Source organism: Grammomys surdaster, unplaced genomic scaffold, assembly GCF_004785775.1.
Source record: "Grammomys surdaster isolate TR1022 unplaced genomic scaffold, NIH_TR_1.0 125561, whole genome shotgun sequence".
Taxonomy (NCBI): Eukaryota; Metazoa; Chordata; class Mammalia; order Rodentia; family Muridae; genus Grammomys; species Grammomys surdaster.
Window position 1 is genome coordinate 1,681,855 of NW_021620408.1, and position 13,347 is coordinate 1,695,201.

General features: G+C 42.7%; 1 pseudogene; it reads left to right on the plus strand.

Annotated features, from left to right (window-relative positions):
• The first annotated feature begins 6,371 nt into the window (after nt 1-6,371).
• LOC114638199 lies at nt 6,372-6,825 on the plus strand (annotated as a pseudogene).
• Nucleotides 6,826-13,347: the final 6,522 nt, after the last annotated feature.

Genomic DNA, 13,347 nt, shown 5'->3' on the forward strand with positions numbered 1-13,347 from the left:
TAGCATGAGAATTACCCCTACAGCCTTCTCAGGGAAATTTAGGTGTAGCTCTGTATGATAATGGTCTACCCCCCACCCCTATGTGATCCTTAATGAAGGAGATGGTCATTGCTTGTCCAAATTGTTTTATTTTTGGATGTGAATGCATGTCTTACTCAGGGTGATACCTTTTGCAGGAAGGAGTGCCCTGGGAGGGAAGCCACCATTGGCTAAACATTCAGAACCTATCTAGATACCTCATTAGCATGGAGAACTCCATGTTTTTATGCTATGTGACTGGTTGTCATGGTCCTCTCAGTGGGGTGTCATGATTACATGTTCCAGGACAGGTAGACCTGGTTCCAATGCCTACTGTTCTCAATTCTGAGATTCCCCAGGTTTTGAACCTGCTTCAACATTACCAGTTCTTCTACCTGGTGGCATGGTCCATCTGCCCCACAAGATGCTGTACCTGGTCGTGTGACTAGAAAAAAAAAACAGTGGTCAAACCAAGTTTGTGAGGATGCATCGCTGGGAAGGGCAAGATGACACAACTGTACTCACTGGATAGAAGGTGGAGGCTCTTGTGTCTTAGTACATCAGCTTCCAGGAAAGAAGAAAGAACGTGGGGTCAGCCCACATGAGAGCCTGCCTGAGTGCTACTTAGCCTCAGACAACTAGGAAGTTCTAAGCAATAAAATCAACAGATGATCACAGCTTTTCAACTTGTTCAAACTCCAGTAAAGAGGGATTGGAGTGATAGCTTAGCACTTAAGAGCACTGGCTGCTCTTCCCGAGGGCCTGGGTTCAATTCCCATCATTCAGTGGTGGCTCACAATCATGTGTAACTCTAGTACCAGGGGACTGCATAGCTTATGCTGATCTCTGTTGGGCATAGGTACAGTCAAGGCACCCATATGCATAAAATAAAAATAAATAAAATTTAAAAGATAAGTCAATGAAAAGTAATCTTCAGCAAGGAGACGTGTTCCTCATATGTAGATACACTCAAGAAGACCCCTTCTCCATCCACTCATTTATTCATCCATTCATTCATTCAATAATATTTTCTAAGAACCTGTTATTTCACTAGATATTCTGCTAGGAAAAGAAATTATATCCATGGTTAAAATTGGAAAATGCTCCTGCTCACCTGGAACTTATCCTGGGTGGCGATAGATGATGAACAGTATATTAAAAACACTAATTACATAAAATGTTACCATCCTGAAATGGAGCAAGGGGAAAAGGCGCAGATGTCAGGGGAGGCCAGAAAGGAGGGTCAAGTTCGGCTTTATCCAACAGATCATACTTGAACAAAATCCACAGACTGTAGTCATAGCAGCCTCTGTGGGAAGAGCATTCCCACAGGTGGAACAGCCAGTGCACATTACCGTAAGAAGTGTCTGGAATCCATGAAGTAACAGAACTAGGTGGTGGAGTATGGACAGGAGAAGAAATGGTGGTGGCTGGGAGCCAGTTTGAAAGCTATCTTATAAGATTCAGGATTGAACTCTGGAAGGGAGGGACACTGAAGATTGTAGTGATCTTATGTTTACCTCTCTAGCTGCTAGGTCTTGGTGTGCTGCCGCTGGGAACATGGAGGCATCTGCATTGGCTCTTTCCCTGGGTGTCACCAGTAGATCTGGTGGGCTGCTGGCTTCCTCTGGCTTCCCGAGCTGCTGTGCACTTAGTTTCAGACATTGACAAGATGAGGGGAGGGGAGGCACCAAGGGCAACTAAAGGTGGTTAACCTACACAGACAGAGCGCTGGGATGGGCCTAGGACACCGAGGAGGGGGAAGAGTGCAGATGAGATGGATAGGTGGGGCAGCTAGTGAGGACACTTTGGCTCTGTTAACTTTCTGAGACAGATACCATGATAAGGAGCAAGAGAGTCAGTCAGCATGAGTCTGGAGTGGTAAAGAACGACAGTAATGTCCCACTTCTCCCACGGTGGCACATGCCTGTGGTCCCTGTCCTCAGGAGGTAGGGGCAGGAGAATCAGAAGTTAAAGGTCATCTTTCGCTACACAGCTAGCTTGAGGCCAGCCTGGGCTGTAGTGGAGAGTTTGAAGGAATAGCAATGACAAAAGAGTCCACATGAGACCTGTTCTCACCTCTCCTCTTTTCAGACCTCCTTCCTTATACACCTAGAAAGTCCATCCATTCCCATCCACTGGGGAATCCTAGGGGCAGCAGACTAGAGGGAGAAGGAGAGGGAAAAGGAGAGGGAGAGGGAAAGGGAGAGGGAGAGGGAGAGGGAGAGGGAGAGGGAGAGGGAGAGGGAGAGGGAGAGGGAGAGGGAGAAGGGACAACTAATGCCCTCTCCTAGTCTGAGTATGTGAACAGGCTTGCACACTTACACAAATGCTTTTTCACAGTCTTTCTCAGACACACTCGCTCGCACACACACACACACACACACACACACACACACACACACACAGAGATATTCCCCTGCTCAAATGCAGACCGTGCCAGACAGAAGAACAGGTAGGTAAGCCCAGGTGGAGACTCATTGCCTGACCAGAGTCCACATTGGGCCTCTGAGCCCCAACTCAGGTGGTGATGCCCTGCTGGACCAAAGGCTACACAGATTAAAAGACCAGAGAGGAAACAGAAACCAAGGAACAAAACCCATCCAACAAAGTCAAACTCAGAAAATGGCACCTAAACTTATAATCACCCCAAAGAGAGGTCCTTGAAGAAGAAATGAATAAACCCCTTCAAGAAATCAAGGAAATACAAACAAAGAAACTGAAGGAAATGAACAATCTCTTAAAGAAAAAAAAAAAGGAAATTGTAAGGAAATGAATAAAACTGAAACTAAACACAGATCCAATAAAGCAAACACAAATTGAGAGAATTCTGGAAATTAGAAGTCTAGATAAGTGAACTACAGATATAAACATCACCATCAGAATACAAGAGATGGAAGAGAGAATCTCAGGCACTGAAAATATGCATCTTAGTTAGGGTTTTACTGCTGTAAACAGATACTATGACCAAGACAAGTCTTATAAAGATAACATTTAATTGGGCTGGCTTATGGGTTCAGAGGTTCAGTCCATCATAATCAAAGTAGAAGCATGGCAGCATCCAGGCAGGCATGATGCAGGTAGAGCTGAGAGTTCTACATCTTCATCTGAAGGTTGCTGGCAGAATACTGGCTTCCAGGAAGCCAGGATGGGGGTCTTACAGCACACACCCACAATGACACACCTACTCCAACATGGCCACACCTACTAATAGTGCTACTCCCTGGGCCAAGAATATACAAACCATTACATTCCACTCCCTGGCCTCTGTAAGGCTTGTTGAAACATATGAGTCTATGGCGGACATGCCTAAACATAGGTTAATGAAAAATAGATTTAGTCCAACTTCAAAAGTCCCCAATCTATAGCAGTCTCAACAAAATAAAAGTCCAAAGTTCAAAGTCTCTTCTGAGATTCATCCAATCACTTAACTGTAATCCCTAAAGCAAAAACAGGAAACCAGCAGGCCAAACTCCAAACTCTGCATCTCCAGGTCAGATTTCAAGATGGTCTTCAGATCTCCAACTCCTTTTTCATCTTTGTTGACTACAACAAACTTCTTACACCTGGGCTGGGTCCATTCCCTGTTTGCAGCTTTCCCCAGCAGGTATCCCACAGTTCTGGCATCTTGAACACCTTGGGGTCTCCAAGGAAACTTCAATGTTACAGCTTCTTGTTTCAATGTCTGGGATTTACACATGCTCTTCTGGGCTCCTCCAAAGGGTTTGTGTCAGTCACTTCTCCAGCTCTGCCCTCTGTAGCACTCTAAGCTCAGGTTGATCCACTCCACTGCTACTGCTGTTCTTGGTGGTCATAACCTGGTACTGACATCTCCAATACACTGGGGTCTTCTGCTGCAACTAGGCTTCACCAATAGCCTCTCATAGGCTCTCTTCATAGTGCCAAGCCTCAAATCCTTTGCATGAACCCTTCATTCCTGGGCTGTTAACTACAACTGAGGCTGCACCTTCACCAATGGCCTTCCTTGGTCTCTTACAGGCCAAGCCTCAGCTGCTCTTCATGACCCCTTCATGCCTTTAAAACCAGTACCACCTAGGTGACTCTTACACATTACCAAGTCTAGCTGCAGCACAAGGTACAACCTTGGCTATCTCTGGAACACAGCTTCTTTGTGCTCTCAGAAAACACTTCCCAGAAAATTTCACCTTAGTGATGCTGGTCTCTTCTTAGTCACCACTAATTTCTTAGCTCCAGCTAACAGCATCAATTGTCCCTTCTATTTTTCACTCTAAAATCAGAGCCACATGGCTGAAGCTGCCGAGTTCTGCTGCTTGCTGTGGCTGGAACATGGCCCCTTGTTCTATTACATTATCACCAGCTTTCTGTTTCCCAACTCCTTCACTGCCTAAGCTTGGCTGTCCTGGAACTTGCTCTGTAGATTGACCTTGAACCCGGCAATCTGCTTGGCTTTATCTCCTGGGATCAAAGGTGTGTACCACCATTTACCTGTATCTAAATTTACCTGGGTAGGATCTTGCCCCAAAGTTTCACTCCCTTAATCTGCTATCTCCTAGAACATAGGATTCAGCTCCATTCCACTTCTTCCTGTACCCCTTTAATACCCAAACCATTTATTTTACACTTTTCCTTTCCCAGCTTGCTAGACTTGTTTAAAATGCTCTTCATGAGACTTAACAAGTGAACAAAGTCTATGATGGGCATTTCTGAGACTTCCTTTGTCAATGCAATTAATCTAAGTCTCTTTGCCTTAGCCTCAGGCAGACTCTTCAAATAAGGACAAAAAGTAGCGCTGGGCAGTGGTGGCGCACGCCTTTAATCCTAGCACTTGGGAGGCAGAGGCAGGCGGATTTCTGAGTACGAGAGTTTGAGGCTAGCCTGGTCTACAGAGTGAGTTCCAGGACAGCCAGGGCTACACAGAGAAACCCTGTCTCGAAAAACAAACAAACAAACAAACAAACAAAGTAGCCACATTCTTCACCAAAATACCACAAAATCAATCTAGGCCACATATTGAAATTCTCCACTGAAACGTCTTGGGTCAAGTCCTCACAATTCAAATCACTCTCTGTAACAAAGTCTTTCATATTCCTACTAGGATAGACCATTAAGCCCCATTAAAAGCATCCCACTGCTTTCCAAATCCAAAGTCCCCAAATCCACATTCTTCCAACCAAAAGCTTGGTCAGGCCTATCGAAGCAATACCCCAGTCACTGGTATCAACTTCTGTCTTAGTTAGGGTTTTATTGCTGTGAACAGACACCATGACCAAGACAAGTCTTATAAAGACAACATTTAATTGAGCTGGCTTATAGGTTCAGAGGTTCAGTCCATCATCATCAAGGTGGGATCAGGGCGGCATCTAGGCAGGCATGGTGCAGGCAGAGCTGAGAGTTCTACATCTTCATCTGAAGGCTGCTAGTGGAAGACTGGATTCCAGGCAGCTAGCATGAGGGGCTTAAAGCCCATACCCACAGTGACACATCCACTCCAACAGGGCCATACCTTCTAATAATGCCACTCCCTGGGCTGAGCATATACAAACCATCAGAATATGATGGAAGAAATATATACATCAGTCCAAAAAAGTTAAATCTAAAAAATTCCTGACACTAAACATCCAGGAAATCTAGGACACTATGAATAAAGACCAAACGTAAGGGTAATAGGTATAGAGGAAATCAAAAGATCTGCGCTCAAAGACCCAGAAAAATTTTCAACAGATCATAGAAAAAAATTCCTGACCTAGAAAAGGAAATGCTTATAAAGGAACAAGAAACTTACAGAACTTCAAATAGATTGAACCAGAAAAGAAAGCCCCCATACCACATAATAATCAAAACACTAAACAAACAGAACAAAGAAAGAATATTAAAAGCTGCAAGGGACAAAAAGCAAGTAACATATTAAAGCAGACGTATTAGAATTACACCTGACGTCTCAATGGAGACTCTAAAATCCAGGAGGACCTGGACAGATATCTTACAGACTCTAAAAGAGACTACTGATGCCAGCCCAGATTGCTATATCCAGAAAAGACATTCCATGATGAAGTCAAAGTCAAACAATATATATCTATAAATCTAACCCTACAGAAGATACTAGAAGGAAAATTCCAACCCAAGGAGGTCAACTACACCCACAAAAACACAAGCAATAAATAATCTCACACCAGTAAAAACCAAAGAAGGAAAAAACACGCACACAAACCAAATGACAACTACTATAACAATAAAATAACAGGAATTAATACTCATTAGTTATTGATACCTCTCAATATTAATGGTATCAATTCCCCAATTAAAAGACATAAACTAGACTTCCTGAGCAGTTTCCTACCTCGTTCTCTCTTTGCTGTCAGACCTCCACCATCATGGGTCACATGCACGTTCCCGGGAAGGGCCTGTCTCAGTTGGCACTGCCCTAACACCATAGCGTCCCCACATAGCTGAAGTTGACGTCTGACAACATAAAGGAACAGATTTACAAGTTGGCCAAGAAAGACCTGACTCCCTCCCAGATAGGTGTGATCCTGAGGGACTCACATGGTGGGGTACAGGTCCATTTTGTGACTGGAAATAAAATCTTGAGAATCCTTAAGTTCAAAGGCCTTGCCCCTGATCTCCCTGAGGATCTCTACCATTTGATTAAGGAAGCAGCTGCTGTCCGAAAGCACCTTGAGAGGAACAGAAAGGATAAGGATGCTAAGTTCCGCCTGATTCTGATAGAGCGGAATTCACCGGCTGGCTCGATACTATAAGACTAGGCACGAGCTTCCACCCAATTGGAAACATGAGTCGTCCACAGCCTCTGCTCTAGTAGCATAAATGCTGTTGTGTACACAAGCAATAAAATCACTTTGAGGGGAAAAAAAGACACAAACAAATAGGCTGGATGCAAAACCAGGATCCACCCCTCTGCTGCATACAAGAAACACACCTCAACATCAAAGGTAGACATTACCTCAGAGTAAAACGTTGGAAAAAGATTTTCCAAGCAAATGGATCTAAGAATCAAGCTTGTGTAGCCATTCTACTGTATTTAACAAAATATCTAACAATATCTGACATCTAACAAAATAAACTTCAAACTAAAATTAACCAAAAGAGATACTCATCAAAGGAAAAATCCACCAAGATGATGACATCTATGACCTGAATGCAAAGGTACCCATGTCTGTAAAGGAAACATTACTAAAGCTTAAATCACACAGTGACCCTTACTCATTGATAGTGGGAGACTTCCATACCCTACTCTCACCAATGGGAAGGTCATTCAGACCAAAACTAAACAGAGAAATATTGGAGCTAAAAGATGTTTTGAACCAAATGTACCTAACATAACTACAGAACATTTCACTCAAACACAAAAGAATATGTCTCCTTCTCAGCCCTGCACAGAACTGTCTCCAAAAATCACCACATGCTTAGGCACATAACCCCCTGCATCCCATCTGATAACCATGGATTAAAGCTGTTTTTTTTTTGTTGTTTTTTTGGTTTTTTTTTGTTTGTTTTTTTAGTTTTTTTTGAGACAGGATTTCTCTGTGTAGTCCTGGCTGTCCTGGAACTCACTCTACAGACCAGGCTGGCCTCGAACTCAGAAATCCGCCTGCCTCTGCCTCCCAAGTGCTGGGATTAAAGGCGTGTGCCACCACTGCCCGGCTAAAGCTGTATTTCAACAATTAGAAGCAACAGAGTTGTTCTACTGAATGACTACTGGTTCAATGAATAAATAAGAAAGAAATTAAAGGCTTCCTAGAATTTAATTTCCTAGAAAATGAATGCACAACAAACTCAAATTTGTGGGACACAATGAAAGTGCTGCTAGAGGGAAAGTTCATATCACTAAGTGCCTTCATAAAGAAATTGGAGGGATCTCATATTGGCAATTTAACAGCACACCTGAAACCTCTAGAACAAAAGGTAAGCACAGCAAGGAATAATCAAACTGAGGCCTGAAATCAGTAACAGAAACAACAAGAACAATACAAAAAATCAATGAAACAAACAGTTGGTTCTTTTAGAAAATTAAGATATACAAACCTTTATCCAAATGAACTAAAAGAGAGAATATCCGAATTAACAAAATCAGAAATGAAAAGGGGGATATAGCAACAGACACTAAGGAAATCCCAAGAATCCTCAGGTTATACTTTAAAAATCTGTACTCCACCAATTGGAAAATCAAAAAGCAAAGCATCATTTTCTAAATAGATACTACTTACCAAAGTTAAAGCAAGACCAGATAAACAATTTAAATAGACCTGTAATCCCTAAGAAAATAGAAGCAGTCATTAAAAGGCTCCCAACCAAAAAGAGCTCAGGGTTAGACAGTTTTAGGGCAGAATTCTACCGAACTTCAAGAGAAAAGTTAACACCAATATCATTATTTGCAGATCATGTAATAATATACAAAAGCAATCCCAAAAATTCTATCAGGAAACTCTTACAGCTGATAAACATCTTCAGCAACATAGCTGAATACAAGATTAACTAAAAAAAAAAAAAAAAAAAAAACCCAGTAGCCATGCTATTTACAAATGAAAAATGGGCTGGGGAAAAAAAATCAGGGAAATAACATCCTTAACAATAGCCACGTGCCGGGCTGTGGTGGCGCACGCCTTTAATCCCAGCACTTGGGAGGCAGAGGCAGGCGGATTTCTGAGTTCAAGAGTTCGAGGCTAGCCTGGTCTACAGAGTGAGTTCCAGGACAGCCAGGGCTACACAGAGAAACCCTGTCTCGAAAAAACAAAAAACAAACAAAAAAAAAACAAAAAAAACAAACAATAGCCACAAATAATATAAAATATCTTGGGATAACTCTAACCAAGCAAGTGAAAGACTTGCATGACAAAAACGTCAAGTCTTTGAATTGAAAGAAATTGAAGAAGATATCAGAAGATAGAAAGGTCTCTCAAGTTCATAGATGAGTAGGATTAATATAGTAAAAATGGTCACCTTATGAAACCCCCCCCAATTCCAACACAATTCTTAAAGACCTGGAAATGACAAGACTCAACTTCATATGAAAAAACAAAAACAAAAACTCAGGAGAACTAAAACAATCCTGTGCAATAAAAGGACTTCTGGAGATATCACCATTCCTGATTTCAAGCTCCACTACAAAGCTATAGTAATAAAAAACTGCATGGTACAATGTCAGACACCATGCAGGATGAGCTACAGAGGGCAAGTGAACTCCCTGGGGACAGCTCACTGTCTTCCTCAGCTGTGATGCATGTGCTCTAGTGAGGCTTAGTCCCAGAGACTTCGTCCCAGGATTGCTTCTTGCTGCTGATGTGCTTTCTTGTGTTTGTCATTGTCACACTCCTCATTTATGTGGCTCGGTATGAGTGGACACCGGGAGACCCTCACTGCCTATAGCCTGGTGTGGTTATTTTCTAGGTGATACCCTATCCTATTGGAGAAATTTCCTACAGATCAACATGGAGATGAACTTTCATGAATTAATGCTGTTTAGATGAACTAATGGCTTTATAGAATTTCTGATTTGATTCAAATAATTGTAGGAAAGATGTTTAAGGAGATGGTTTTAGTTGTTTTGACAGAAAGATGTAATAAAGTTAGAATCAAGAACAGAATGTTTTCCCTCCTCACAAGATAGAAAGTAAAGTCTGCATGATAAGGAACACAATGAGCTTTCATAAGTTACACTAAAAAGAGAAATAGGCTTGGAACAGATTTGTGATCAAGGAAACACAGTCATTCTAGGTCAGGTCCAAGGATGAAGCCACAGGTGTGCACTATGATAGAGCAAGGCCATGTGAAACTGTTGCTTTGAACTTATACTGAACTAATAGAAAAAAACACTGCTTTGAACTTACTATCAATCTTTCTGTAGTTCCTTTTTGTGTAACATTTTATCTGTGAGGTAATTTTATAAAGAACTTTTGTCTAAGAAGATATAAGAAGGCTGAGAGAAGAAATAAAGTGTGGCTGTTGGAGCTCTGCTCCATCCACCAAATGTATATATGTATATATGTCTGTCTACATGTATGTATGTAGGTAAGTGTGTGTATATAAGTATGCATGCACATTTGTGGAATTGATGAAACAAGTCGTTTGGTCTGGTGAGAGAGAGAGAGAGAAAGAAGGAGAGAGAGAGAGGGAGGGAGAGAGGGAGAGAGAGAGAGAATATGGAATGTGTGAGTGTGTATGTGTATGTGTGTACGTGACCTTCTCTCTATCTCTTTCCTTTCCTTCTTTCTTTCCTTCTTTCTTTCTTTCTTTCTTTCTTTCTTTCTTTCTTTCTTTCTTTCTCTCTTCCTTCCTTTCTTTCCACTTAAGAGTTAAGAGTTCAGAGTTTCTCACTGGGCATTTTTGCCAACCCCAGATAATTGTTTTGTCCTGCTAATAGTGCTGACCCTGTAAATCATCCACTACTGTCAGTGGGGGGACCTCCATCAGCTGCTATTAGCACTGACCCCAATCACTGATGATATATCTCACTGCCTGCCTCACCTGTGGTATTAAAGCTAGCCTTTGGCAGTACTAGCATAACAAGAAACAGGTTGATTAATGGAATTGAATCAAAGACCCAGACATAAATCTATATCTCTATGGACACCTGATTTTTGATAAAGAAGCCATGAATACACTATGGAATAAAAGACAGCATCTTCAACAAATGGTGCTGGTCTAACTGAATGTCAGCATCTAGAAGAATGCAAATAGACTCGTATCTATCATCATCCATGAAACTCAAGTCTAAGTGGATCAAAGATTTCAACATAAAACCAGATACACTGAACCTGACAGAAGAAAAAGTGGGGAATAGCCTTGAATGCATTGGCCCAGGAGACAACTTCCTGAACAGAACACTGGCACAGATAATGCAGGCGGTAAGATTAACAATTAATGGGACCTCATGAAACCAAAAAGCTTCTGTAAGGCAAAGATACTATCAAAGGACAAAATAGCAACCTACAAATGGGAAATTATTTTCACTAGCTCCACATCTGACAGAGGGCTAATCTCCAAAATATATAAAGAACTCAAGAAACCAGACATCAACAAACCAAATAATCCAATTTAAAAATGAAGTAGAGATCTAAACAGAGAATTCTCAACAGAGGAATCTCAAATGGCTGAGAAGCACTTAAAGAAATGTTCAACATCCTTAGCCATTAGGGTAGTGCAAATCAAAATAATTCTGAGATCCTATCATACATGTTTTAGAATAGCTAAGATCAATAACACAAATGACAGCTCATGCTGGGGAGGATTTGGAGAAAGGGGAAACTCCCAAGAGGACTGAGCCAGGCTGATTCCATGACAGGCTCCAAACTGGCAGTTCAGAAACTAGGCCTAAGTTTCTATTTCCCTCAACTGGGCAAGTTAGTCCCTGGGAAAACCACAGCCCATGGGCAGCCAATCAGGAACTGCCTCACCATCTGGCAAAAACAGTCAGTCAGAATTAGTCAGCAACAGCTTCCCCTAGTGCCCTAGTCAATCCCAGAAAGAGCCAACCAACCAGGATAAAGCTTACCTACCCCTCCCCTCCCTGGAATTCCCTTAATCAGCTTTAAATTGGGCCTTCGAGCTCATCTCTGGGTCTCCATTTTGACAAATGGTAGATCCCTGCATGCTGAATTCTGCAGAATAAATGTTTCTTGCTTTTGCACACTATGTGAGTCTGGGGTATCATTCTCCAGCAATTCACAGGCCTTAACTCTCCTCCGTTGCTGGTGGGAGTGTGAACTTGTATAGCCACTTTGGAAATCAATATGACAGTTCCTCAAAAAATTGGGAATAGATCTATCTCAAGACCAGCTCTACCCATATACAGTATACTCTTGGGGATGGAGCCAAAGGACATTCCACCCTACCACAAGGACACTTGTTCAACTATATTCATCGCAGCTTTATTCATAATACTAGAAATTAGAAACAACCTAAATATCCCTCAACCAAAGAATAGATAAAGAAACTTTGGCACATTTACACAATGGAATATTACTCAGCTGTTAAAAAAGTTGACATCATGAAATTTACAAGTGTGGGACGTAAAACCATGCCAGGAAGTTTGGCAAGGAAGAACAGGTTGAGACCCGGAGACTTGGTGGGCACACACCTGTAGCTTGTGTGACTCCCCACTCCCTGCCAGATTTCTGACTTGGAACACGTGCCATGCTTCTCACATAGAAGAAACGTGTCCTATGGTCACGTAGGTCCAAAGCAGAGTTCTCCATGCTAATGAGGTACCTAGAGGCCCAGAGGGCTTAGTCAATAAGTTTCCCTTTACAGACAGTCCTCCCTGCAAAAGGTATTTAATCTCTGGTCCACCCTGAGAAGTGGGTATGGTACGTTATGCATCTATTTTCTGCCATGAACAACCAATAAACTATTTAGAACCATGGACTTTCTCTTTCATCAAGATCCCCTGGGGAGCCATGGAGAAGGCATTGAACTACAGAGCCACAGCTTAATTATCCCAGAGAAGGCCTCTCTGCATCTTAGCCATAGCTGACACCAACCCTGCCTCTGCCAAGCTAAGGAAAATCACCCATGGGGTAAGCCGGAGCTCCCCATTTCCCCCGGCCCCTGGCTAGATGCTGTTCCCAGCCCTTAGGCCCCCGACTCCATTCTCTGCTCTTCTGTGACTCCCAGCAGTGCTTGGACGTCCAAGAGTTTGAGAACCCCATGGCCCCAGACTCATTGCAGGCCTGGGAACCCCTGAACCAGCTCCCACTCTTCCCATAGCTCAGACTGTGCTTTCACACCCCTGGAGCAGTGGGTGTCTCAGCACTTCCAAACAACCCAGCGCCCACCCCAGCGAGCAGTGTGGGATAAGGGTAGTCAAACCCCCTTCATTCATTCAGGGGGACGTGGACCAGCATGCAAGTAAATGGATAAAACTAGAAAAAAACATCATTCTCAGTGTTGTAACCCAGACTTAGAAGGACAACTATGGCATGTACTTGTAGGAGATGTGGGCTGTGCCACCAGACAGAAGAACTGGTAAGGTTGAGTGAGCTCAGAACCCGGGAATCTCAGAGATTTTATATCAGCAGGAGTTGAGCGTATTTCTACATGATTCTGTATGTACTCTGGGACAGGTAACCATGACACCCCACTGAGAGGATCATGCACAGTCAGTCACGTAACGTAACACTTGGCATCCTTCCCCATGCAAATAGAGCATCACTAAGATCTCAAACTCAGCCAATAGGAACCACCTACCCCCTAAATCCCACCCCCCTCCTCAGTGTTTACACAGTCCCTGTCCACATGGAATAAAGCACACAAGCTATCTCTCCGAGGATCATCTGAGAGTGGCTGTCTTTACTGAACTCTTGGGGGAAAGTTCTCTCTCCCAAAGCACTC